We start from the raw sequence: 25,190 nt of genomic DNA on the forward strand, positions 1-25,190 counted from the left end.
CAGAATATTTTGAATCCACAGTTGATTGAATCTTCAGAAATGCATCCTGAGGTTAGGAAGGGCCACCTGTATTGGTGGCACTACACCACATTGTCCAGCTGTTAAGAACCTCCCATGTAATCAATCCACCAACATTTTCCTTATCTCCCACCCCAGAACTTCAGACTACAAAAATCTGACACCCATTTTCAGGAAGTATGACCAGTGTAGTTCTTTTTTCTTACAACTTCAATATCTAAATCTCGCATGGCTGACATTGGCGCGCATAGGGATTATTTCTCCATTGAGTGCGCACAACTGGATGTGCCAGCGCTGCGACACCTCTTGTCCCAGGACAGATTTGAGGACCTGGGTCTGGAACCCCGGGTGCTGAGCGCACTGCAGGATGCTAACCCTGAAGTCGTTGGACCCATCACCGAGCAGTCACGCACCATACCCCCCGCTGCTTGGTGGCCACCACCTCCTTGGCGCCGCGAAAACGGGCAGTGGCAAGACTCTAAGCTATCTACTTCCACTGCTGCAACGGATCCTTTGTCGTCTGGTTCTGGACATCCACCGTGTACCTGCTCCCAGGGGTCTGGTCCTTGTGCCTTCCCGAGAATTAGCGGAACAGGTACAGGCTGTGGCCCAATCGCCGGGCAGCTCCTTGGGCCTGCAGGTGCAGGAGCTACGGGGAGGCCATGGCATGCGTAAAATGAGGCTGCAACTGTCCAAACAGCCTTCAGCACATGTTCTAGTTGCCACTCCGGGGGCTCTGTGGAAGGCCCTGAAGAGTCAACTGATGAGCCTGGAGCAACTCTCTTTCGTGGTGTTGGATGAGGCAGACATGCTGCAGGATGAAAGCTTCCAAGACCTGGTGCGCTACATCTTGGAAAAGAGCCAAATAGCCCAAGACACAGCTGACTTAGAAGACCCCTTTAATCCTGAAGCTCAGTTAGTGCTGGTGGGAGCCACGTTTCCTGAAGGTGTGAGCCACTTGCTGAGTAAAGTGGGGAGCCCAGGATCTCTCACCACCATCACCACTTCACAGCTCCACTGCATCATGCCTCATGTCAGACAAACATTCCTGAGGCTGAAGGGAGCAGAGAAGGTGGCAGAGTTGGTGCAGATCCTCAAGCAGCATGACAAAGGATAGAAGCCTGCAGCCTCAGGAACTGTCCTGGTGCTCTGTAACAGCTCCAGCACTGTTAACTGGCTGGGATATATTCTGGATGGCCACAAAATCAAACACCTAAGGCTTCAGGGACAAATGCCAGCCTCGATGAGGGCAGGCATCTTCCAGTGCTTCCAGAAGGGATCCCAGTGCAGGCTATGTCTGAACAGACATAGCCTCTCGGGGCCTAGACAGCACCCATGTGGAGCTGGTTGTCAATTATGATTTTCCCCTCACCCTGCAAGATTACATCCACAGAGCAGGGAGGCTGGGCCAGCGTGGGAGCCAGGTGCCAGGTGCAGTTGTCAGCTTTGTGCCCACCCCTAGGATGTGAGCCTAGTGCAGAAGATTGAACTGGCAGCTCGTAGAAGGAGAAGCCTTCCAGAACTGGCATCCTCTGTGGGAGAGCCGTTGCCTCAGGAAGCTTGATTCTGGCTCACTCAAATGTGGTTCTGCATTAGGGATCTTTCCTGGTGTCCTGGGTGCGTGAACACACTTGTTGCCTCGGCTGCCCTAAATGCCTCTCAGGGCCTAGTGAGCTGCTAGTGGCTTTGAAAGATGGGCTACTGGCCAGTATTGGAGTAATGGAGCATTGGACCAAAGCAGCATACTCTTTCACATAAAGTGGGAAGAATGAAATAGATTTTGGTTTTAGTCATGTTGTCATTTCTAGCAATAAAGTTTTCATGGGCTGCCATAACAATAATCATCATTGTGCAGACCTCATTGTGTTCCAATAATGCATACTCCCAACGGCCACGAGTAGGACAAAGATTCATTTTCTTTTTTTATAGTAACATGGATGGAAAGCTCCCTACCACTGAGCTACATCCCAAACCTATTGTTTTTTGTTGTTTTGTTTTATTCGGTTTTGTTTTGTTTTACAGTTCCAAAGTTTGAACCCAGGGGCCACATCCCTGCCCTCTTTTTTTTATAACTTATTTCTGGTACTGGGGATTGAACCCAGGGGTGCATCACCACTGAGCTACATCCTCAGCCCTTTTTATTTTTATTTTCACAGAGGGTCTGGCTGCAATGAAGAGACTGACCTCAAACTTATGGTCCTCCTTCCTAGGCCTCCTGAATGGTTGGGATTACCTGCATGACCACACATTGTTCGTTTGCCTTCTTTGATGAAAGGGTAGTGAAAGGATAATGTAATTTTGTATTATGTTAGTACGTCATAAACATGTTTTAAATTTTATGCTACAATATGCGTACCATTTTTACTTTGTAAAGTCACTGGAGACCTGCATTCTTCTTTGGAGAACCTCTAAAACCTAGAAATGTGACAAATTCATCCTCTCAGCTATACATCTGGCCCTCCAATATATGAAACCCTACTGTTGAACAGAACACCTCTCCATATCTTGGGTAGGTCCCTTAGTCTCCTTTTGAGACCTCACTTGTAAAAGCTGGAGGTGCAAAGAATTTTTTTTCCTTGTGTGTGTGTGTATATGTGTGTTTTGACCAGAATCAAACCAAGAACTTCATGTATATTAGGCAAAACCTTGTCATTGAGCCACATCTCCATCTCATCAAAGGATTTATCTTTGAGGCAGAAAGAGATCAAGAATGGCCTGTCTTTGCTTTTATCCTGTGCACAAGTTCAAATCTAAACTTCAGACCCACTTGCAAGAAGCATTCCCTGACCTAATATATTCAGATCTCTTCCTCTCTAACAGTTAAATGCTTAGGGTCAGGGCCATGCAAACTAGCTGTCTCTGTGTTTAATCATGACTGTGTGATCAGTTTCAGAATATTGGTTTCTCACAATCTTGGTCCCCTGTGCTCATGGGCTGTCCCAATCCCCAGCTGTGATCCACAGACAGTGGTTTTTTTCTAGGATATGGGTGGAGAGGCCAGAAGGGAAGGCCCAGGTAGAGTTCTCTACTTTCACCCTGCTTTCCATAAAACACTAAGGGTCTGACGCCTATCACTCAAATCACCCATTCCTTCCATGACATCAGTGGGTCATGATGACATCACAGCCACCATTTCCACGGGAGGGTAGCTAGGAAACTTGCGTACCAGTCCTTTACAAGACACAAGCGAGTCTGGCTGCTCGAGTGAGAATGTCTGACCAGATATTTTATATCCAGTCTAACTTGTCTTCCATCCCCTGGAAGAGCAGCGCTGCATATAGGCCAGGCATCAGTAATAGAGCCCTTGGTAAATACACAACCTCACTGGACTGCCACATGTTCCTTTTGGGCTGGCCCATCACACCTCAGGACTTCCCTGGCCAGGAGTGAGACCAAAGGTCTGCTGCTCCCTCAAAGACCCACAGTGCTTGTGCTCACTGTTCAGGGCAAGTGTTCACAAAGGTCCTGATCTCTGTCAATCCAGTCTTCCCCTTCAGACACCCCAGATGCTTCCTTCAGAGCCCAGTACACTGCTCCTCATCTACAGTCCCAGGTATTTGGGGCTGAGGTGGGAGGATCACCTCAGTTCAGGAGTTGGGCTCAAGGATCTGGGTGGGGAACAGAGTGAAACCTCAGCCAAAAGGTGAGACTCCCACCACCAAATCAGAAAGGAGGCTTTCTCCACATCCTTCCTTCATAAGACACTTACAAAAGCGTGCTGCGCTTTCCTTATCAAATGATGGAGCACTTTGAGGAAGAGTTATTGGCCTCTCATCAACCTCACCTTCAGACACAGACACCTTTACCACACTGTCAGGGATACACGCATGGGCCCTCCTCACACATATCCCAGCCTGATCCACTGATGAAAAGGTGTCATGCCGTTGAGAAGAAAACAAAGGCCAGGTAGAGACACGAAATGTTAAGTAAGACTTGAGGTATAAGCAAATGGTGTCACAGGAAGAGAATGTGAAAAGGCTACTGGGCCTCAAATTGGTACCCAGAATCTGGATCTGGATCTCTGGATCCCTCTGCCCCAGAATATGGCCTGCATAAAGTGGTAGGGTTGGAGAGTGTGGACGCAACCATAGTACCAGCTACTGAGGAGGCAGAGCAGGAGGATTGCTTCAGCTCAAGAGTTCCAGGCCAGTCTGGCGCAACATACCAAAACATCATTGCAAACAAAAAAAAAAAAAAAAAGGCATTAGAAAAAATGTATAAACACAAGGCTCAAATTCAGTGTGGTTGAAACACGCTGTATCAGTGGATCCCAACAGCACCTGCTAAGGTCAGAGGGGCTTTATAATAATTCATATTAGACCATTTATTCCGAACCATGAAAATTATTTCCATTAAACCTAAGAAATAACAGACCTTAAGAAATTTGTCTCGTGGTAGAAGGGAGAGACTGAGAGAATGATCTTTGTGATCATTTTGGGGTTTCATTGTTCTCTCTGGAATGGGGAACAAATCCTGTTCTCCTGCTGCTTCCGTGGGCTCCACAGAACTCAAGTACTTTTACAAAAAGCATTCCTTGAGGAGACAGCAAAGCATTTGTAGAGGTGACAGGCAAAGGCTGTGTTTTGCATGCAAAGATGATAACAGGGCTTCAGTCAGAACAGGAAGCAACAGGAGAGGGAACTGCTGGTGGCAGATTGCATAAAGCAGAAGTGACGGTTCCGTTCTGAGTTTCCTTCCAGCAGTGGTACCTCCCACATCTCCTCCTATACCTGCATACTACCACGTCCTCTACCAAGGATGTGGAGAAACCCAGGGGGCTGGCAAGGGGACATACTGCCTGGTTGGTGTCTACCAGCTCTATGGGGACGCTCCCTTGGCCACTCCACCCAAGGCCAAAACAGAGAAGCCAGCAGAAGAGCCAATGGAGAGAGCCAGAAGGGCTCCCAAGAAACACCATGCTCCATCAGAGATCAAAAACGTCCTGGGTCGCCCTAGCCCCAAAATTCCTGTCTTACACCAGAGTGACAAGAGACCAATAGCACAGAAGCTTGCTGACTGAGACTCCCTGTGCAGAGGAAAAACATTCAACTATCTGGGATAACTAATGCATCTTTTATTTTTTCCATTTAAAATTCCTATATTTATTATACGGACATAAAAATTGTATATTTGCTGTTGTGTTAACTATAAAGTCATTCAAACATAGCAATAATTTGAGGGAATCACTGAAGGTGTTTTCAAATGACTTTCAGTGCTGTCACAGCTGGGACCTTGCTTTCGCTTGCCATGAGCAAATACTGCAGCTTTCACTGGTGTCTTCAGAGCTTGGCGGAGACTGGATCCGAATTTAAAAGCCATCCTTTATACTCCTCCTTCTCACTGGCTTCACTCTGACTTCTTTGTAAATGTAGTCTTCCCATTTGAAGGGGCTTCTCCTCATCCATTCACTCATGGTTGCCAGTTGGTGCTTAACATTTAACAAAGGAGGGAAATAGCAGTTGAAATGCCTCCCAGCCCTCCCAGCACCCTGCAGGGAGCAGAGCATGCTGGAGCTAGGCAGGCCTCATACTGGAACCTCAAATTCCCTCTGTCACAATACAGTTGCTCAAATCTATTTTCCCTTTTGCACATTAACTTATCAACCTAGGATTCTGTATGTAATAAATGAATTTTTAAAATTAGTCTTCACTAAATATGTTCAGCTAATCCATCTTCTGAAGTGATCCCCACTGCCCTACTGGAGACAGAACCTAGTAAATCTGCAGGAGCCTTTCTCAGCCAGGCGGCCCCTTCCTAATCAATAGGACACAGGCAACGAAGCTCAGAAAACTAGAGTCTGAAAACAGACACATTTGAACATGCCATGGCTGAAGCTGGCATTAAGAAGACCTGGCATTCCCTTGTTCAATACTCTGCAGTCCCGCCTTGCACAGAAAAGAACTGCACTCTCTAGGCACGTGAAGAGGTGAGTGAAAAGAGAGGGAAAGTGACCCAGCAGGGAATTGATCCACCCATAAGATCCACCCTGAGTCACAGACAGAAACATCAGCACAATCCAGGAGGGGAAGGCTTCCTGAAACTCAAAGCAGTGTTTATCCAGTGAGCGTCCTGCCTGTGGTCTCTGTAGCCATAGTAGCTACCTGCAGCAGGAATGGTGTGGGGAAAGGCAGCAATGCCTCCCTTAGCCCCACATGCTCCTTCCCAGCCCCTTAGGGCCCCAAGACACGCCATCCACAACAAATTCTTCTGTAACAGTGATTGACTTGAATTTCAGCTTCTCCAAGGTCAATCTTCAAGCCCCCCATTTCCCTTCAAGTGCATTCCTACATGGAGGACTGGTCTTCTAAGGTCTTCTGCCTTCAAAAGGGACTCTCGGGTACAGTTTTTAACTGATAACTTCTTCAGTGATGCCTAGCTGAACTAGGTCAGGACCCAGGCCTCTTCATCAACAAATAAGAGCCGCAGACTGAGGGCGTAGCTCTTGGAAAGTATGTGCTTTAGCGTGCAGGAGGCTAATGGGGTCCCTTCCCAGAACCAAAATGAACACCTGATGAGTGCTTCCATGTGTAAGTGGTGTACGTGTGTGTGAGAGAAGAGGGGCCAGAATGAGATGACACTGCTCCATCAAATGTCCACCCATCCAGGTATCCATTTATTCAACAACCTTTTATTGAGCACCTCTTCCATCCCAAGTACTGTGCTAGGTGTTTAGAAGATATTATTGAGTAAGATGAGCCCAGCTCCTCTTATCAAGCACCACCAACAAGGGTGAGACAAGGATATGATACAATGTTAGGGGCGTGGGTTGTAGCTCAGTGATAGAGTACTTGCCTAGTGTGTGCAAATTCCTGTGTTTCACCCCCAGCAATAAACAAAAATTTTTAAAATTCAAGTAATCATAGTTGGCACTAAAAAAATAAAAAGAGGCCTGGTTTGTGGATCAGTGGTGCAGCGCTTGCCTAGCATGTGTGGGAAACTGGGTTTGATTTTCAGCAGGGCATATAAATCCAATAAATGCCCATCAACATCTAAAGAATATTTTTTGAAGTTCCATTGTCTAAGAAAAGGAAAATAACACTATGGAGTGATGAATACTACATGAAACCAGATAATCAGAGAAGGCTTCTTTAAGGAGAGAGCATTTCTGCAGAGATGCTAGTGAGAGAGTCAGGGGAGGAGCTGAACAGAGAGCATTGCTGGACCAAAGAGCACAGGTAAAGACCCTGAGGTAGAAATGAGACTGACCGACTGCAGGAGCAGGAGAAAGGCTAGTGTGGCCAGGAAGGAAAGCTAGAGAAGCAGGAAAGTTGTGGTTGGAGAAGCGGGTGTGAGTGGGACCCCAGGGGGCCATGTCAGCAACAGTGAGGAGAGTGGCTCTTGTTTTAGGTGTGAGGGGAAATTAGAGGATAGATTTGCACAGGGTGGTGAAGAAATCTGATGAAGATACTAGAAAGATCACTCTGCCTGCTGTGAGCCTTGGCAGTAAGGTGCTGGCGGTTACCAGCGGAATGTCTATCTCAGCAGTTAAGGGGACAGTTGGTCCTGGAGAAGGGGGGTGGGGGCAGTCCACAGAGAAGGAACAGCACAAGGTTAGGCCTGTGTCCCAGGCCTGTGCACAGAGCAGCTCATAATTTGGAGGCCAGCCTGAGCAACATAACAAGACCCTATCTCTAAAGAAATAAATAAAATCTTCCAACAGACACCAGTTTATAGGGAAAACAAGGGGTAGAGGAACGTGTTCAATGACAACATGGGATGCAATCAGGAAAGTGAGAAACTGAAAAAAAACTCAGGGGCTAGGGGTGTGGCTCAGTCACACGGTGCTAGACTAGCACTGTGAGGCACTGGGTTCGATTCTCAGCACCACATATAAACGAATAACGGTCCAAATACAACTAAAAATATTTTTTGAAAAATATGCTAAGGACATGATTTTTTTAAAAAATAAAGTATGAAAAATATAAAAGAGGAAAGACGAACCTGGAGATTGAACCATAATATACCTATTAAAATTCTAATTGAAATAAATCTGTTACTTAAATATTGGACAAGCAAGAATATTTGAACTTGATGATTTATGAAAATAAACATATTGTTCATTTTTTTAGAGTCATAAATGTATGATACTTGGATTTTTGTTGTCATTGTTGCTGGGTTTTCTTTTTCTTTTACTTTTATTTATTTATTTTTTTTTTTTTTGTGGTTTTCGGTATTCAACCCAGGACGTGCACATGCTAGACACGCACTCCACCTCTTCTACTACTGATCTACACTCCAAGCCCTTCTCTACTTTCACATAATATGTTTGCCATTTTCTCTTAAAAAAAAAAAAAAAACAAAAAAAACAAGGGCTTCTAAAATACAGCTGTGTGTTCAGTCCCACGTGGAATTGGTGAGGGCTCAGATGGTCCCTTCACAGGGAATCCAGCTTGTGGCAGCCATGGAAGGGAAGGAGGCAGGACTTCTGGGGGGCGGGGTGCCAGCCAACTACGTACTATTACAAAAGCACCTCTGACAGCCTCACACCTGAGGTGGCCACACGAGCCAAAGAGATGGCAAGTCTAAACCTGAGGATAAATGTCAGATCATACATGCTATGCAGATGTTTTGTTGGTCAGAATGGCTCCCAGGACTGGTGCCCCTGAAACCCATGTTTGCTTATGCCAGCACATGTGACTGCACACTTGTCCAGCCACCTATTGAATGCCCAGCATATGAACAGCACCAGTGCTGACCAGCAGAGGATGTCTGAGCAAACAGATGGATGTAAGGAAACTGAGGCTTTCCTGGAGAAAGGAGCAGAAGTGGAGGGACTTAAGGGAACCCACCTTTATTGGCCAGGAGGGCATCTCTTGTGTCTCTGCCTGCCACAGCTCACCTTTCCCACCTAGACAATGAGGCTGCTAAAACTCTACCTTACTGTTCATAGCGGTGCATGCCTGTAGTCCCAGCCACATGGAAGGCTGAGGCAGATGAACTGCAAGTTTGAGGTCACCCTAAACAACTTAGCAAGTCCTGTCTTCAAATAAAAAAAAATAAAAAGGGTTTGGGATGGTGGGGCACAGTGGACCAAACCTGTAGGACCAGAAGACTGGGAAGTTGAGGCGAGGATTATTCAAGGTTCAAAGCCAGCCTCAGCAATATTGAAGTGCTAGGCAACACAGTGAATCCCTGTTTCTACTGATGTATCCTTAATGCAGCTCGACACTAGCTACTCCCACCATTAACATTCAAAGATGACTATTATAAGAAGAAGATACGGACTTCAATGGTAGCTCAGTGGGGGATCACTAGCCTGGCACGTATGAGGCTCTGGACTCGATACACAGCACCACATATACAAAATAAAACAAGACACATTAACAGCTAAAAATATATTTTAGAAAAAGAGTAAAATTCCTCTTCCTTTAGAAACAAGAGATTTTTCAATTTATACTTTAATTTTTTGTCTTTTGGGGTCCTTTACCAAAACCCCCCATTCTTTTTTGTTTAATATAATCAATTTTTAGTGTTAAATGGACACAATACCTTTATTTTGCTGTTTTATTGTATTTTATTTTTATTTTATTTATTTACTTATTTATTTATTTATTTTTTGCTTTTTTACTTCAATGTGTTGCTCAGGATCAAACCAAGTAACACACCGGCTATGAAAGTATTCTACTACTGATATACACCCCAGTTTTCCCCCATTCATTTTGAGACAAGGTCTCCCTAAAGTGCTGAGACTGGTACCCAACATGAGATTCAGAAATTGTGGAGTAAAGTGGGGAGCCCAGGACCTCTCACCACCAGCACCACTTCTCACCTCCACTGTGTCATGTGTCATGTCACACAAACATTTATGAGGTTGAAGGGAGAAGCGGTGGCAGTAGAACTGGTGCAGATCCTCAAGCAGCGTGACACAGAAATAAGACTGCACCCTCAGGAACTGTCCTGGTGTTCTGTAACAGCCCCAGCACTGTCAGCTGGCTGGGATATATTCTGGATGGCCACAAAATCAAATCCTAAGGCTTCAGGGACAAATGCCAGCCTCAGTGAGGGCAGCTATTGTCCAATGCTTCACAAGGGATCCCAAGACATACTGCTCTGCACAGACATAGCCTCTGGTTGTCAATTATGATTTTTCCCCTCACCCTGCATGATTACATCCACAGAGCTGGGAGGGTGGGCTGGCTTGGGAGCCAGGTGTCAAGTGCGCTTGTCGGTTTGTAACCCATCCCTGGAATGTGAGCCTGGTGCAGAAGATTGAACTGGCAGCATGCAGAAGGAAAAGCCTTCCAGGACTGGCATCCTCTGGGAGACAGTCTTTGCCTCAGCAAGCTTCATTTCGGTTCACTCAAATGTGATTCTGGATAAGGGATCCTTCCTGGTGTCCTGCATGGGTGAACAAACTTGTTACCTAGGCTGTACTTAATACCTCTCAGGGCCTGGTGACCTCTTGTGGCTTGAAAGTTGAGCTACTGGCCAGTATTGGAATAATGGAGCATTGGACCAAAGTAGCTTAGTCTTTCACATATAATGTTGAGAATAAAACAGATTTTTATTTTCTGCCATTTCATTTCTAGCAGTAAATAATGTTTTAATGGATTGCCTTAACAAGTATTACCATTGGGCCAGACTTCATTTTATTTGACGATTCACACCCCAATTGCCACACGTAGCACAAAGACTCAGTTGAGTTCATTTCCTTTTGTTGCAGCATATGGAGGGCTAGCTCTATACCCTTTAACTACATCCCCAGTCCGACTGTTTGCCTTCTCTTTCTTTTTTTCTTTCTTCCCCTCAGACCATTCTTTCTTCCTTCATCTTTCCTTCCTTCCTTCCTTCTTTCCTTCCTTTCCTTCCTTCCTTCCTTCCTTCCTTCCTTCCTTCCTTCCTTCCTTCCTTCCTTCCTTCCTTCCTTCCTTCCTTTCTTTCCCTCTCTCTCCTTCTTTCCTTTCTCTCTCCCTCCCTCCCTCCCTCCATCCTTTCCTTCCTTCCTTCCCTTCTTTCCTTCCTTTCTTTCCCTCTCTCTCCTTCTTTCCTTTCTCTCTCCCTCCCTCCCTCGCTCCATCCTTTCCTTCCTTCCTTCCCCTTCTTTTATTTCTTTCTTTCCAATTTTCTTTCAGTAATAAGGTTTAAACCCAGGGCACTCCACCTCTGACCTACATCCCAGCTCTCTCCCTCTTTAAATTACTTACTTGGGGTACTGGGAATGGAACCCACAGGAGCATTACCATTGACCTACATCCTCACCCCGTTTTAGTTTTATCTAGGGTCTCACTAACTTGCTGAGACTGGCCTCACATTGTGGTCCTCCTGCCTAAGACTTCTGCAAAGCTAGGACTGCAGGCCTACATACCCACACAGAGCCTCTTAGCCTTTTGTGAAGAAAGGGGACTGAAATGATAATGTGCTCATTTTGTAATGTCATAGTGACATAAACACATCTCTAATTTTAGGTTAAAATGGGCCTGTCTTTCCTACTTTGTACAGTCACTGGAGAATTCCTTTGGCCTTGGAGCACCTTTAACAGACTTCCTACTGTCCACCACCTTGAAATGTGACAAGTTTGTCCTATCAGTTATAAATCTGGAGCCCCAACATGAACAAGAAACCCCACTGTTGAGCAGAACACCTCTGTCCTACCTGTGCAACCCTGGGTAGGCCCGTAAGCCTCCTTTTCAGAGCTCACTTGTGAAAACATCAGGGTGCAATTCTTTTCTGGTTTTCTTGGTGGTCCCCAGGATCAAACCCAATGCCTCTCATCTCCAACCCATCAAAGTATTATTCTCTGGGGCAGGAGGAGGTCAAGATGAGCCTATCTTTCTATTTGTGCCCAACTGAAATGCTTTTCCCAATGTGCAAATTTTTTTCTTTTCTTTGGTATACTAGGGATTGAAATCAGGGGTCCTAAAACAACTGAAGCACATCCTCGGTGCTTTTTTGTATTTTTAAAAGAGGCAAGCTCTCACTGACTTGCTTAGGGTCTTACTAAGTTGATGAGGCTGGTTTATACTAGAAAATTATCCCGCATACGGCTCCTGAGTCAAGAGATCACACAACACCAAGCCCGAATAACCTATGTTCAGGCCCAAGACTGAGGAGATTTCCCAGACCCCTAATCCACTCACATCACTGCCCCTCCAACAGTTTAATACTAGGGTCAGGGTCATGCAAACTAGCTGTCTCTGTGTTGATTCATGACGCTCAGGTCAATCTCAGAATGTGGGTTTCTCTTGGTCCACTGGTCATGGGCTGTCCCAACCATCAGCTGTGATCCACAGACAGTGTTATATGTCTAGGATATGGGTGGGGTTGCCAGAAGGGAAGGCCCATGCAGAGTTCTCTCCTTTCACCCCACTTTCCATAAAACACCAAGGGTCTGACGCCTACCCCTCAGGTCACCCATTCCTTCCGTGACCTCAGTGGGTCAGGATGACATCACAAGCAACAGTTTCCACAGCAGGGTAGCTAGGAACCTTGCGTACCAGTTCTCTACAAGACACCAGCGAGTCTAGCTGCTCAAGAGAGAATGTCTGATCGGATATTTTATATCCAGTCTAACTTGTCTTCTGTGACCTGGGGGATCATTACGGCAGGTAGGCCTAGGATAGGCATCTGAAATGAACTGCCACACATTCCATTTGGGCTGACCCATCACACCTCAGGACTTCGCCTGCCATGAGTGAGACCAAAGCTCTGCTGCTCCCTCAAGGACCCACAGTGCTTATGCACACTGCTCAGGGCAAGTGCTCACAAAGGTCCTGATCTCCGTCAATCCAGCCTTCCCCTTCAGACTCCCCAGTTACTTCCTTTAGAGCCCAGTACACTGCTACTCATCTAAGGTCCCAGCTACTTGGGGGCTGAGGTGGGAGGATCAACTGAGCCCAGGAGATGGGCTCAAGGATCTGGGTGGGGAACAGAGTGAACCTCAGCCAAATGGTGACACCCCCATCACCAAATTAGAAAGGAGGCTCTCTCCACATCCTTCCTTCATAAGACGCTTACAAAAGCATGCTGTGCTTTCCTTATCAAATGATGGAATACTTTGAGGAAGAGCTTTTGGCTTCTCATCAACCTCACCTTCAGAAACAGACACCTTTACCGCACTGTCAGGGATACACACACTCGGGCCCCTCCCACACGTCCCATTCTCATCTGCTGAGGGAAAGGGTGGTGCCATGCAGCTGGGAAGAACAGAGGAGCCAGGGGGACAGAGCAAGTGGTAGTCAGACTGGAGGTCTGAGGAAATGATGTCTCAGGAAGTGGAGGGGAGAAGGCTATTGGGCCTGACCTTGGCACCCAGAATCTGGATCCAAATCTCTGGATTCCTCTGTCCAAGAATAAGGTCTGCGCAAAATGGTAGGGCTGGACACACTGGTGTGCATCCTTAGTGCCAATTACTGAGGAGGCTGAGGTAGGAGGATGGCTTCAGCTCAAGAGTTCCAGGACAGTCTGAGGAAACAGAGCAAAACACCATCTCAAAAGAAGAAAGGCCTTACAAAAACCCATAAAAACAAGGCTAGAATTTGGTGGGGTTCAAACATACTCTATCAATGGATCCCATCAGAAGCTGCCAACATCACAGGGGTTTTAAAACAATTTATATTAGACCCTATGTTCCAAAATTGAAAATGATTTCCATTAAAGCCTCAGCAATGACAGGTCTTAAGAAATTAGTCTCCGTTGTAGAATGGTAGATTGAGGGACTGCTGTTTGTGATCCTTTTGAGGTCTGACTGTTCTCTTGCTGCTTCCATTGGCTCCAAGAGCTCACGTACTTTACAGAAAGCATGTCTTGAGGACACAGAAAACATCCAGGGAGATCACAGGCAAAGGCTGTGTTTTGGATGCCAAGGAGACAAGAGGACTTCAATAGGAACAGGAAGGAACAGGAGAGGGAGGTGCTGGTGGCAAAGTGCATAAGGCGGAAGTGACTGATGGGTTCTGGGTTTCCTTTCAGCAGCGGTGCCTCCCGCGTCTCCTCCTACACCGGCATACTACCATGTCCTCTACCAAGCATGTGGAGAAACCCAGGTGGGCTGGCACGGGGAGACATACTGCCTGGTTGGTGGCTACCGGCTCTATGGGGACGTTCCCTTGGCCACTCCAGCCAAGGACAAAATAGAGAGGCCAGCAGAGAAACCAGCAGAGAAGCCAGCAGAGAAGCCCAATCAGAGAGCTAGAGGGGCTCCCAAGAAACGCCGAGCACCATCAGAGGCAGAAAAGACCTTGGGTTGCGCTGGCCCCAAAATTCGAGGCTTGATCCACACTGGAAAGAGACAAAGGCCACGGAAGCTTGCTGGTTGAGCCTCTCTGGCAAAGAACAAACTTCTGATGCATCCTCACTTTTTCACAGTTATATTTACTGTATTTAGTTGAAAGAAATAAAAAATGTTTATTGTTGCTTTGTATTGACTGTGATGTCATTCAAACATACAAAAATTTGAGGGACGCACTGGGGGATGTTTCACAGGATGTCCGAAGGTGTCGTACCCAGGGCCTTGGTTAAGCATGCTGTGAGGTACTGCTAGACCTTATAGGAGTGTCTGCAGATTTGGTAGAGACTGGGTCTCTATTAAAGTCATCCTTTATACATTTCTTCCTTCTTTGTAAAGGTAATCTTTCTGTTGAAAGGAAATTATCAACAATTTCCTTACACTTTTCGTTTTCTCTCCGCAGTACCTGAAACTAATTCCAGGCTTGCTCTACCTTGGAGCCAGGTCCCCAGTCCTTTCTGTTTTCTTCATTTGGAGACAGGATCTGGAACGTTATAGAGGCTGACCTCAAACTTGTGATCCTCCAGTTCAGCCTCCCAAGGATCTGGGATTATTGGTGTATGCCATCACACCGTGGTTCTCCTTACAATTTTGCCACAATCATTTTTATACTTTTAGTTCTCAGTGGACCTTCATTTCATTTATTTATTTCTACGTCATGCTGAGAATCATACTCAGGGCCCTATACACACCTACAGGCAAGTGCCCCACCACTGAGCCACAACTCCAGCCTTCTTCTCATTTTCCTCATTTCTTGTGTTCTTCACAATGCAATGAATTACTTTAATGCTCAGTATATCAGGGGAACAGGCCAGTGGAGAGAATCCTTAAAATCTTGAAAGAAAGTGAAAAAGCAAATACCAGAAATGCAGTATACACACCGTACTAATGAATCATCATGACATGTGCCCATAAGGTTTACAGGTGTTACCGTTTTATCTCATGTTCAATGATGACAGATTAAATCAGAACATTAAATCACACAGACTGCCAGCACCTCCAGAAGGGGAGCCGGCGAGATCACAAGTACAAATCCAGCCTCAGCAACTTGGTCAGACTCGATCTCAAAATAAAATCAAAAAGGTTGGGGATATGACTCAGCGGTTAAACCTCCTTGGGGTCAATCCCTGCTACCAAATAACAACAACAACAAAAAAAGTCTCCACACACCGGCCATGCTGGGCCTGCACTTTGAGAACTGGTAGGAGGAGGAGGCACTAGCTCTGCATTAGACACATGAACCTTCCAGGCCTCAGGGAAGCACAGGCACCCAGCTTCATTTGCCCTTCACCTCACACACTCACAGCCAGCCCTTCCTCAGCAATCTCAGGACCTCAAATTCAGCTCACTGTCCCTTCCCCAGCAGTCTGACACAATGGAATTTCCTTCCTTCCTTCCTCATTTTTTTCTTTTATTGAAGAGATTATACACTCAAAATGTAAGAAGTTGAAAACTTAAAAGAGTAAAGATTCCCCCTGCTTAAGAAATGGGAGACTTTTCAATCTACATTCTTTTTTTCTTTCCTTGCCACTGCAGCCCTTTCCATAACGCTCAGTCCTTTCTCAGACAGGGTCCACATAAGTTGTTGAGATTGGACTAAACCTTGAGATCGTCCTGCCGTAGCTTCCACAATGGCTGGAATGACACGTGTGTACCACTGGGCACAGCTCAGTCTATACTTTTTATCTGCCTTCAATTGTTGAACCATGAGGATAGAGCACATATTTAGCTGGCTTGTGCCAGTATGGCATACTGGTTGGGATCTGTTCCGCATGGCTAGTTCAAGTCACTAATTATTTTAACACTACCCCAGGAGTATAAATTTCCTACCTAGAGAAAACCAAATAAAACCTGTTTCCTTCCCCAGAGGAGGCCAATGCCCCTATTTCTTCTTTGTCTTTCCAAATACATTCTGTAGGTAAAAAGTGAACATACATAAATATTCATTCCTCATTTTCCTGAAGTAAACAGTAGTACACTTTAAGAAATTCTGCTCATTGTTCTTTTTCACTACATCAGAGAGATCATTCCAAATCATTTCCACTCTGCTCCTTATATAACTGAGGAAAACACTGACATAATCACAGAAAATACAGCCAAACATTTTCAACTCTTCATAGACACTTTCAAATTTCTGAAATTCTTGGAAGCTACTGTCTACGAGGCCCTCTGGTTTTTTAAGCAGGCAGGCAAGTATGATGCAGCCTCCTGACCTCAAGCATTGCTGTCAACCTGGGTGACTCCTCAGAGCAAAGTGGTTGACTCTGGACAGTGAGCCATGGGGACATCTAAGATGTCTGCACTGCCTACCTTCTGCTCACCCGGCCACAAGGCTCCCAAGGGCAGCACAGTAGGTGTCCTTCTGATGCCTTACACTCAGCAACTTCAAGTTCCTTCATCATCGGATACGAACCCCTTCTTTCATCAGCTCCTGATGACGGCGAAAAACCAAGAATCCTGATTCCAGGCCACCAGTCTTTCCTCCCCAAATCCCCAACCACTCTTCCCAAATTTCCACAACCAATCATTTCAGAATGAAGACCTAGCAACCCCACCTCTACTCTACTGCAAGTCTAAACCACCAGACACTTGGCTTCTCTGATCAAAAGAAAGGCCAACCATACCTAAAGTCCATGTTCAGCTCATCTGATTCCAACCAAAGTTTGCCATCTTTTGCTCCTTGGCGCCCTCTTCCTCTCCCCTCCCCAGTCCTTGGGTCAAAATGAGCTATTCACAGCTGTTTCTACCTCCTGGTGGCCTCCATACTCCTCTCATCATCAAGTGCTCTATGTTCCTCCAAGACCAAGTTTCCTCTGAAGAAACAAGTTGAAGGGAGGCCTTTCCACTCTGTTCTCAGGCTTACCATAGCCCTCTGCTCTGATCTCTTCTGAGATGACATTTACACTTCATCCTCTACTATTGTAAACGTATACCTTACTTTTTCTTTCTTTTGGTGATACTTGATATATTCATGAAAAAGTTCTTATGTGCAAATCAACATGATTTTTGTTTACAAGAATTAAAAGCATTCTATAAAAAATTTAATATAGGAACATGGATTACATGGAGCTGTTTTTCACATAAGCACTTAATTGAACAAATACACCACTAGGAAGCTATTACACACACATTGAGATGGTCAGGACCACATCTTTGCCCACCGAACGCTCCCTGTGGACAGGGATCTGCACTTGGGCAGAGAAGCAGGTTGATGGACCTTTACTTTCCTCATTTAGTTATATGTGGTACTGAGAAATAAACCCAGCACCTCATCCATGCAAGGTAAACTCTCCACTGAGCCACAATCCCAGCCCGTATGTCTCTGTTTTAGTCATAAAAAGACTAAGCCCTCTTCATAGTATTTTCATTTTTTTTCAAATTTTTTTTGCAGCACATGGCAGTGAACCCGGAGCCTTGTACATTGCTAGGCAAGTGCTATACCACCGAGCTAATTCCACAGGCTTTCATTATTTTATTTTGAGACAGGGTCCTCCTAAGGTGCCTGGGATGGCTTCACATTTGCAGGCCTCCTGCATCAGTCTCCAACATAACTGGGATTACAGGCATGGGCCCCAGGCCTGGCCTATTCCAGTTTTGCCCATTCAACCACTAACATCCTTTCCAGCATTTTCCCCATCCACAGCAGGATCTAGCCCAGACTAGACACTGTACCTCACCCTCACATCTTGTTACCTTCCATTTCTAATCTCCATACTATATTTGTGAGGAACATAAAGAAATCCTTTACCTTGGTGGAATAGTTTTCTGCAGCCCATGTTGACATCAATACCAGCTACACCATTTTTTCTGGGAAATCATGAAAGAAAAGAGGTCATAAACATTCAACTTGATGAAGAAGAGTCAAAAGCATGAACGGGTCTGTGCTAAAGAACCTTTGCTGTGTCTCTCACTCTATGAAACACACCACCCTCAATGACAGACCTCATCTGAGCAGAGTTCCAGACAAAACACATAATGCGGGTATACATCTGAAAAGCGTTAGGAATTGAGGACTTTCCCATACTGCGGTTGTGTCAGGTAACTCGAATACCCAGTAACAGTCATGCTAAACAATTCCCCCAAAGTAGCATGTCTCACTGGGGAAATGAAAACCATTTGTCAATGCACAGAAGTGACATAAGAACAACAGCCCTTTGAAAGAGCAACTCTTCTGCCACAAGTTACATGACGACCTTCATTCGCTGAGCTGTGCAGTTGACTTAATCCAAAAACTCTCAAATGCAGAAGGGACCCTGACCTCACTCTCTGGTTTCTACAGTGAACAGTTTGTGATCAACAACAATTATTGCCCGAGTCCCTTCTTGCTATCACTGTCATCAACAACAAAAGCTAACACGTACTAAGCACTCCCAATGTGTGACATGCTCCAAATAACATGCCTGATTTCATTTATCCTGCCCTGTAACAGAGGCGGGTAGTACTAATGGTATAGTTTCACAGAGTAAGGAAGCAACTTATCAGCAAGGTAAGTAACTTCCCAAGCTCACACAGTTAGCCAGTAGGAAATCCAGAATTGCAACCCAGCTGTATCTTAACTCTAAAACTCACTCTTTGATCACGGACTCTGCTGCCTTTCTTAACTCAGGAAGCAAGAGGACTCACCAACACTGAGACTTAAAGCCTCAGGACTCACAGTCAGGAGATTCCCACAAAGGGAATCCCAGGAATAAACATTCAAATTGGGCCCTCACACGAGGGTCTCTGGGAAGTGGGAACAGGGAGTACATGTGAGTCCCGGGACATCTAGAGATGTCATTAGAGAAAAGGAAATCATGCTCAGCTCAAAACAGAAAGTAGAGGTTTCAAGATGGCGGCCTAGAGGGTGGCTGCATTTCATGTTGCTCCAGGACTCAGGATTCAAAAGAGGAGAAATTGAGAGACTTGGGACCAACTGAAAGCAGCCGGGTGAGTCTCTCCCATTGGGGAGGTGTCCCAGATGGGGCGGTAGTCCCGGAACACAGGGAACTTTGTGAAGTAGAGCTGCTGGCGAGATGCCCCTCCCCCCGCTGGAGCAGTGAACTCGGACAACTGGGAGCATCTTAGAGGAGGCCGCTCAGCACAGTGCTGGGACTCGGAGCCACCACTGGGGCTCCGGAGGCTGCCTAGGGGAGGAGCGCCGAGGAGAGCTATATGGACTCAGAACACCAGGGCCGGCCCTGAGGAGGAGGAGGAGGAGCGCGACCGCTTGGATTCGGAGTGACTGCACCAGAGCTACAGGCGGTTGCCAGAGGAGGGGCTGCGTGGCGAGCTGTTGGACTCAGACCACTTCTGAACACCGGGGCCTGCCCGGAGGAGTAGGAAGAGGAGGAGGAGGAGCGCGGCAGGGCGTTTGGACTCGCAGTGACTACATTGGAGCTCCAGGCGGCTGCTCAGAGGAGAAGGCGAGTGGTGAGTTGTTTGGACTTAAAGCAACTGCTCCTGAACACAGGGGGGCTGCCTGGAGGAGAAGCGCGGTGGGTCGCTTGGTCTCCAGTGGCCGCACCAGAGCTCCGGGCGGCTGCCCAGAGGACGCGTGCAGCCTCTCAAGTTCAAGAGGCTTATAGGACTCCAAATACACAAAATTACAACAGACCCACACCAAGGCACATTATAATGAAAATACCTAACATACAAAATAAAGACAGAATTTTAAAGGCTGTGAGAGAAAAGAACCAAATTACATTCAGGGAGAAACCAATACAGATATCAGCAGATTTTTCAATCCAGACCCTAAAAGCTCGAAGGGCCTGGAACAACATTTTTAAAGCCCTGAAAGAAAATGGATGCCAACCAAGAATCTTATACCCAGCAAAACTTACCTTCAAATTTGACGATGAAATAAAATCCTTCCATGATAAACAAAAGCTAAAAGAATTTACAAAAAGAAAGCCAGCATTACAGAATATTCTCAGCAAAATATTCCATAAGGAAGGGATGAAAAACAAAGAAGCAAATCAGCAAAGGGAGGAATTATCCTAAAGGAATTGTCAAATAAAGGAGGAGCCAAGTTGTGTCAAACAAATAAATAAATAAAATTTAAAAAATGAACCAAATGACCGGGAAACCAAATCATATCTCAATAATAACCCTGAATTTTAATGGCCTGAATTCATCAATCAAAAGACATAGACTGGCAGATTGGATTAAAAAGAAAGATCCAACAATATGTTGCCTGCAAGAGACTCACCTCATAGAAAAAGATACCCATAGACTAAAGGTGAAAGGATGGGGAAAAACATACCATGCACATGGACTCAGCAAAAAAGCTGGAGTATCCATCCTCATTTCTGATAATGTGGACTTCAAGCCAAAGTTAGTCAGAAGGGATAAAGAAGGTCATTTCATACTGCTTAAGGGAAGCATAAATCAGCAAGATAAAACAATCATAAACATCTATGCCCCAAACAGTGGCTCATCCATGTATGTCAAAAAAATCCTTCTCAATTTCAGAAACCAAATAGACCATAACACAATAATACTAGGTGATTTTAACACGCCTCTCTCACCACTGGACAGTTCTTCCAGACAAAAATTGAACAAAGAAACCACAGATCTCAATGACACAATCAATAATTTAGACTTAATGGACATTTATAGAATATACCATCCAACCAAGAGTGAATACACTTTCTTCTCAGCAGCACATGGATCCTTCTCTAAAATAGACCATATATTATGCCACAAAGCTAATGTTAGCAAATACAAGAAGATAGAGAAACTACCATGTATTCTATCAGATCATAATGGATTGTAGCTAGAAATAAATGAAAGAGTAAAACACAGAAACTATTCCAACATCTGGAGATTAAACAATATGCTATTATATGATGAATGGATAACAGAAGATATTAGGAAGGAAATTAAAAAATTCTTAGAGGTAAATGAGAACAAAGAAACATCATATCAAAATCTCTGGGACACTATGAAAGCAGTACTTATAGGGAAATTTATTTCATGGAGTGCATTTAGTAAAAGAAGTAAAACTCAAAAAATAAACGACCTAACACTACAGCTCAAAGCCCTAGAAAAAGAAGAACAGACCAGCACCAAAAGTAGTAGAAGACAGGAAATAGTTAAACTCAGAGCTGAAATCAATGAAATTGAAACAAAAGAAACAATACAAAAAATTGACACAATAAATAGCTGGTTGTTCGAAAAAATAAACAAAATTGATAAACCTTTAGCCACACTAACAAACAGAAGACGAGAGAAAACCCAAATCACTAAAATTCGGAATGAACAAGGAAATATCACGACAGGACTGAAATACAAAACATAATTAGAAGCTATTTTGAAAATCTATACTCCAACAAAACAGAAAACCTCGAAGATATCAACAGGTTTCTAGAGACATATGAATTGCCTAAACTGAACGAGGAGGACATACACAATTTAAATAGACCAATTTCAAGTACTGAAATAGAAGAAGTCATCAAAAGCCTACCAACAAAGAAAAGTCCGGGACCAGATGGGTTCTCAGCCGAGTTCTACAAAACATTTAAAGAAGAGCTCATTCCAATACTTCTCAAAGTATTCCATAAAATAGAAGAGGAGGGAACCCTCCCAAACTCATTCTATGAAGCCAATATCACACTGATACCTAAACCAGACAGAGACTCATCAAGGAAAGAAAATTTCAGACCAATATCCTTAATGAACATCGACGCAAAAATTCTCAACAAAATTTTAGCAAATCGCATACAAAAACATATTAAAAAGATAGTGCACCATGATCAAGTGGGTTTCATCCCAGGGATGCAAGGTTGGTTCAACATCAGGAAATCAATAAATGTCATTCACCATATCAATAGACTTAAAGTTAAGAATCACATGATTATTTCAATACATGCAGAAAAAGCATTTGATAAAATACAGCACCCCTTCATGCTCAAAACACTAGAAAAAATAGGGATAGTGGGAACATTCCTTAACATTGTAAAGGCCATTTATGCTAAGCCCATTGCTAATATCATTCTAAATGGTGAAAAACTGAAAGCATTCCCCCTAAAAACTGGAACAAGGCAGGGATGCCCTCTTTCACCACTTCTATTCAACATCGTTCTTGAGACTCTAGCCAGAGCAATTAGACAATCCAAAGAAATTAAAGGGATACGAATTGGAAAAGAAGAATTCAAACTATCCCTGTTCGCTGATGACATGATTATATATTTAGAGGAACCTGGAAATTCCACCAGAAGACTCTTAGAACTCATAAGTGAATTCAGTAAAGTAGCAGGTTACAAGATCAATGCTCATAAATCCAATGCATTTTTATACATAAGTGATGAATCTTCAGAAAGAGAAATTAGGAAAACTACCCCATTCACAATAGCATCGAAAAAAATAAAATACTTGGGAATCAATCTCACAAAAGAGGTGAAAGACCTCTACAATGAGAACTATACAACACTAAAGAAAGAAATTAAAGAACACCTTAGAAGATGGAAAGAGCTTCCATGTTCTTGGATAGGAAGAATTAATATTGTCAAAATGGCCATACTACATAAAGTTCTATACAAATTCAATGCAATTCCAATTAAAATCCCAATGACATACCTTACAGAAATAGAGCAAGCAATTATGAAATTCATCTGGAAGAATAAGAAACCCAGAATAGCTAAAGCAATCCTTAGCAGGAAGAGTGAAACAGGGGGTATTGCAATACCAGATCTTCAACTCTACTACAAAGCAATAGTAACAAAAATAGCGTGGTATTGGTACCAAAATAGAAAGGTAGATCAATGGTACAGAATAGAGGACACGGACACAAACCCAAATAAATACAATTTTCTCATACTAGACAAAGGTGCCAAAAATATGCAATGGAGAAAAGATAGCCTCTTCAACAAATGGTGCTGGGAGAATTGGAAATCCATATGCAACAGAATGAAACTAAACCCATATCTCTCACCATGCACGAAACTAAACTCAAAATGGATTAAGGACCTTGGAATCAGACCAGAGACCCTGCAGATTATAGAAGAAAATGTAGGTCCAGATCTTCAACATGTCGGCTTAGGACCAGACTTCCTTAAGAGAACTCCCATAGCACAAGAAATAAAAGCAAGAATCAATAACTGGGATAGATTCAAACTAAAAAGCTTTCTCTCAGCAAAGGAAACTATCAGCAATGTGAACAAAGAGCCTACAGAGTGGGAGAATATCTTTGCCAATCATACTTCAGATAGAGCACTAATCTCCAGAATCTATAAGGAACTCAAAAAACTCTACTCCAAGAATTCAAATAATCCAGTCGACAAATGGGCTAAGGAAATGACTAGACACTTCACAGAAGAAGATCTACAAGCAATCAACAAACATATGGAAAAATGCTCAACATCTCTAGTAATAAGAGAAATGCAAATCAAAACCACCCTAAGATTCCATCTCACCCCAATTAGAATGGCGATTATCAAGAATACGAGCAACAACAGGTGTTGGCGAGGATGTGGGGAGAAAGGTACACTCATACATTGCTGGTGGGACTGCAAATTAGTGCAGCCACTCTGGAAAGAAGTGTGGAGATTCCTTAGAAAACTTGGAATGGAACCACCATTTGACCCAGCTATCCCACTCCTTGGCCTATACCCAAAGGACTTAAAATCAGCATACTACAGAGATACAGCCACATCAATGTTCATAGCGGCTCACTTCACAATAGCCAGACTGTGGAATCAACCTAGATGCCCTTCAATTGATGAGTGGATAAAGAAGCTGTGGTATATATATATATATATATATATATATATATATATATATATATATACACAATGGAATATTACTCAGCCATAAAGAATGATAAAATTATGGCATTTGCAGGCAAATGGATGAAATTGGAGAATATCATGCTAAGTGAGATAAGCCAATCTCAAAAAGCCAAAGGAAGAATGATATCGCTAATAAGTGGATGATGACACATAATGGGGGAGGGAAGGGTTAGTGTTAGGGTTAGAGTTAGGGTTAGGGAGGGGGGCAAGTATAGAGGAAGGAAGCTCTGTATAGAAGGAAAAGAGGGGTGGGAGTGGTGGGGGGAAGGGAAAAAATAACAGAATGAATCAAACAACATTACTCGATGTAAATTTATGATTACACAAATGGTATGCCTTTATGCCATGTACAAACAGAGAAACAACATGAATCCCATTTGTTTACAATAAAATTTTAAAAATTAAAAAAAAAAAAAACAGAAAGTAATGGGCCACAAGGCACAAGGGTGGGTCACCTCCAAGGTCATCAGTGATACTGGGACCTCTTCTCTCACAGGAAAGACAAAGGGAGCTCAGGAGGGAGACACTTTCACAAGTCTGGCCACAGCCAGGGCTCCCTCTGCATCTGAGGTTCCCTGGGAACACGAAAGCCTTCATCAACCAATCAGTGCCCTGATGGGGGCAGATATGCACACACATACATGCCCATCTCCCCTGCCAACATGACCCACAAACACAAACACATACACATTCATGCCCACAGGTAGTGTGAACCATTTATCTCCCAATCAGTCAGCCCAATGGATGAATTCACTGGGAAAGGAAAACAATGGACATGGAAGACCTTAACAATGTCCTTAATGCTATTCTTATATTCAATCATACAAAAACATGAACGAGGGAATCTTCAAGAAAGCATGCAGATACCTACAACTTAGGATTCCATAATTATATGTCTACATATTGCCATCAACGTTTTAAAAACCTATACATTGGGAGGTGGAAGGAGGGCAAGAATAGAGAAAGGAGGGACTGCATAGAGGGAACAGAGGGGTGGGAGGGGTGGGGGAATGAAGAAAGAACAGAATGAATCAAACACTATTACCCTATGTAAATGTATGATTACATAAATGGTATGCATTTACTTCATGTACAAACAGAGAAACAACAGGTATCCCATTAATTTAGAACAAAAATAAATTTAAAAAATATAAAAAAATATAAAATACAAAAATTTTTTA

At 44.1% G+C, this 25,190-nt stretch overlaps 1 pseudogene across 1 annotated transcript in view; it reads left to right on the top strand.

The window, feature by feature from the left end:
* The first annotated feature begins 246 nt into the window (after positions 1 to 246).
* LOC306647661 (putative ATP-dependent RNA helicase DDX28) overlaps positions 247 to 25,190 on the top strand; it is a 67,175-nt pseudogene continuing 42,231 nt past the window's right edge. Inside the window, exon 1 of the transcript XR_013766940.1 lies at positions 247 to 1,807. The product of XR_013766940.1 is annotated as a putative ATP-dependent RNA helicase DDX28 (transcript). The remainder of the gene's footprint in view (positions 1,808 to 25,190) is intronic.

This window comes from Sciurus vulgaris (assembly GCF_902686455.1).
Source record: "Sciurus vulgaris genome assembly, chromosome: 17".
Taxonomy (NCBI): Eukaryota; Metazoa; Chordata; class Mammalia; order Rodentia; family Sciuridae; genus Sciurus; species Sciurus vulgaris.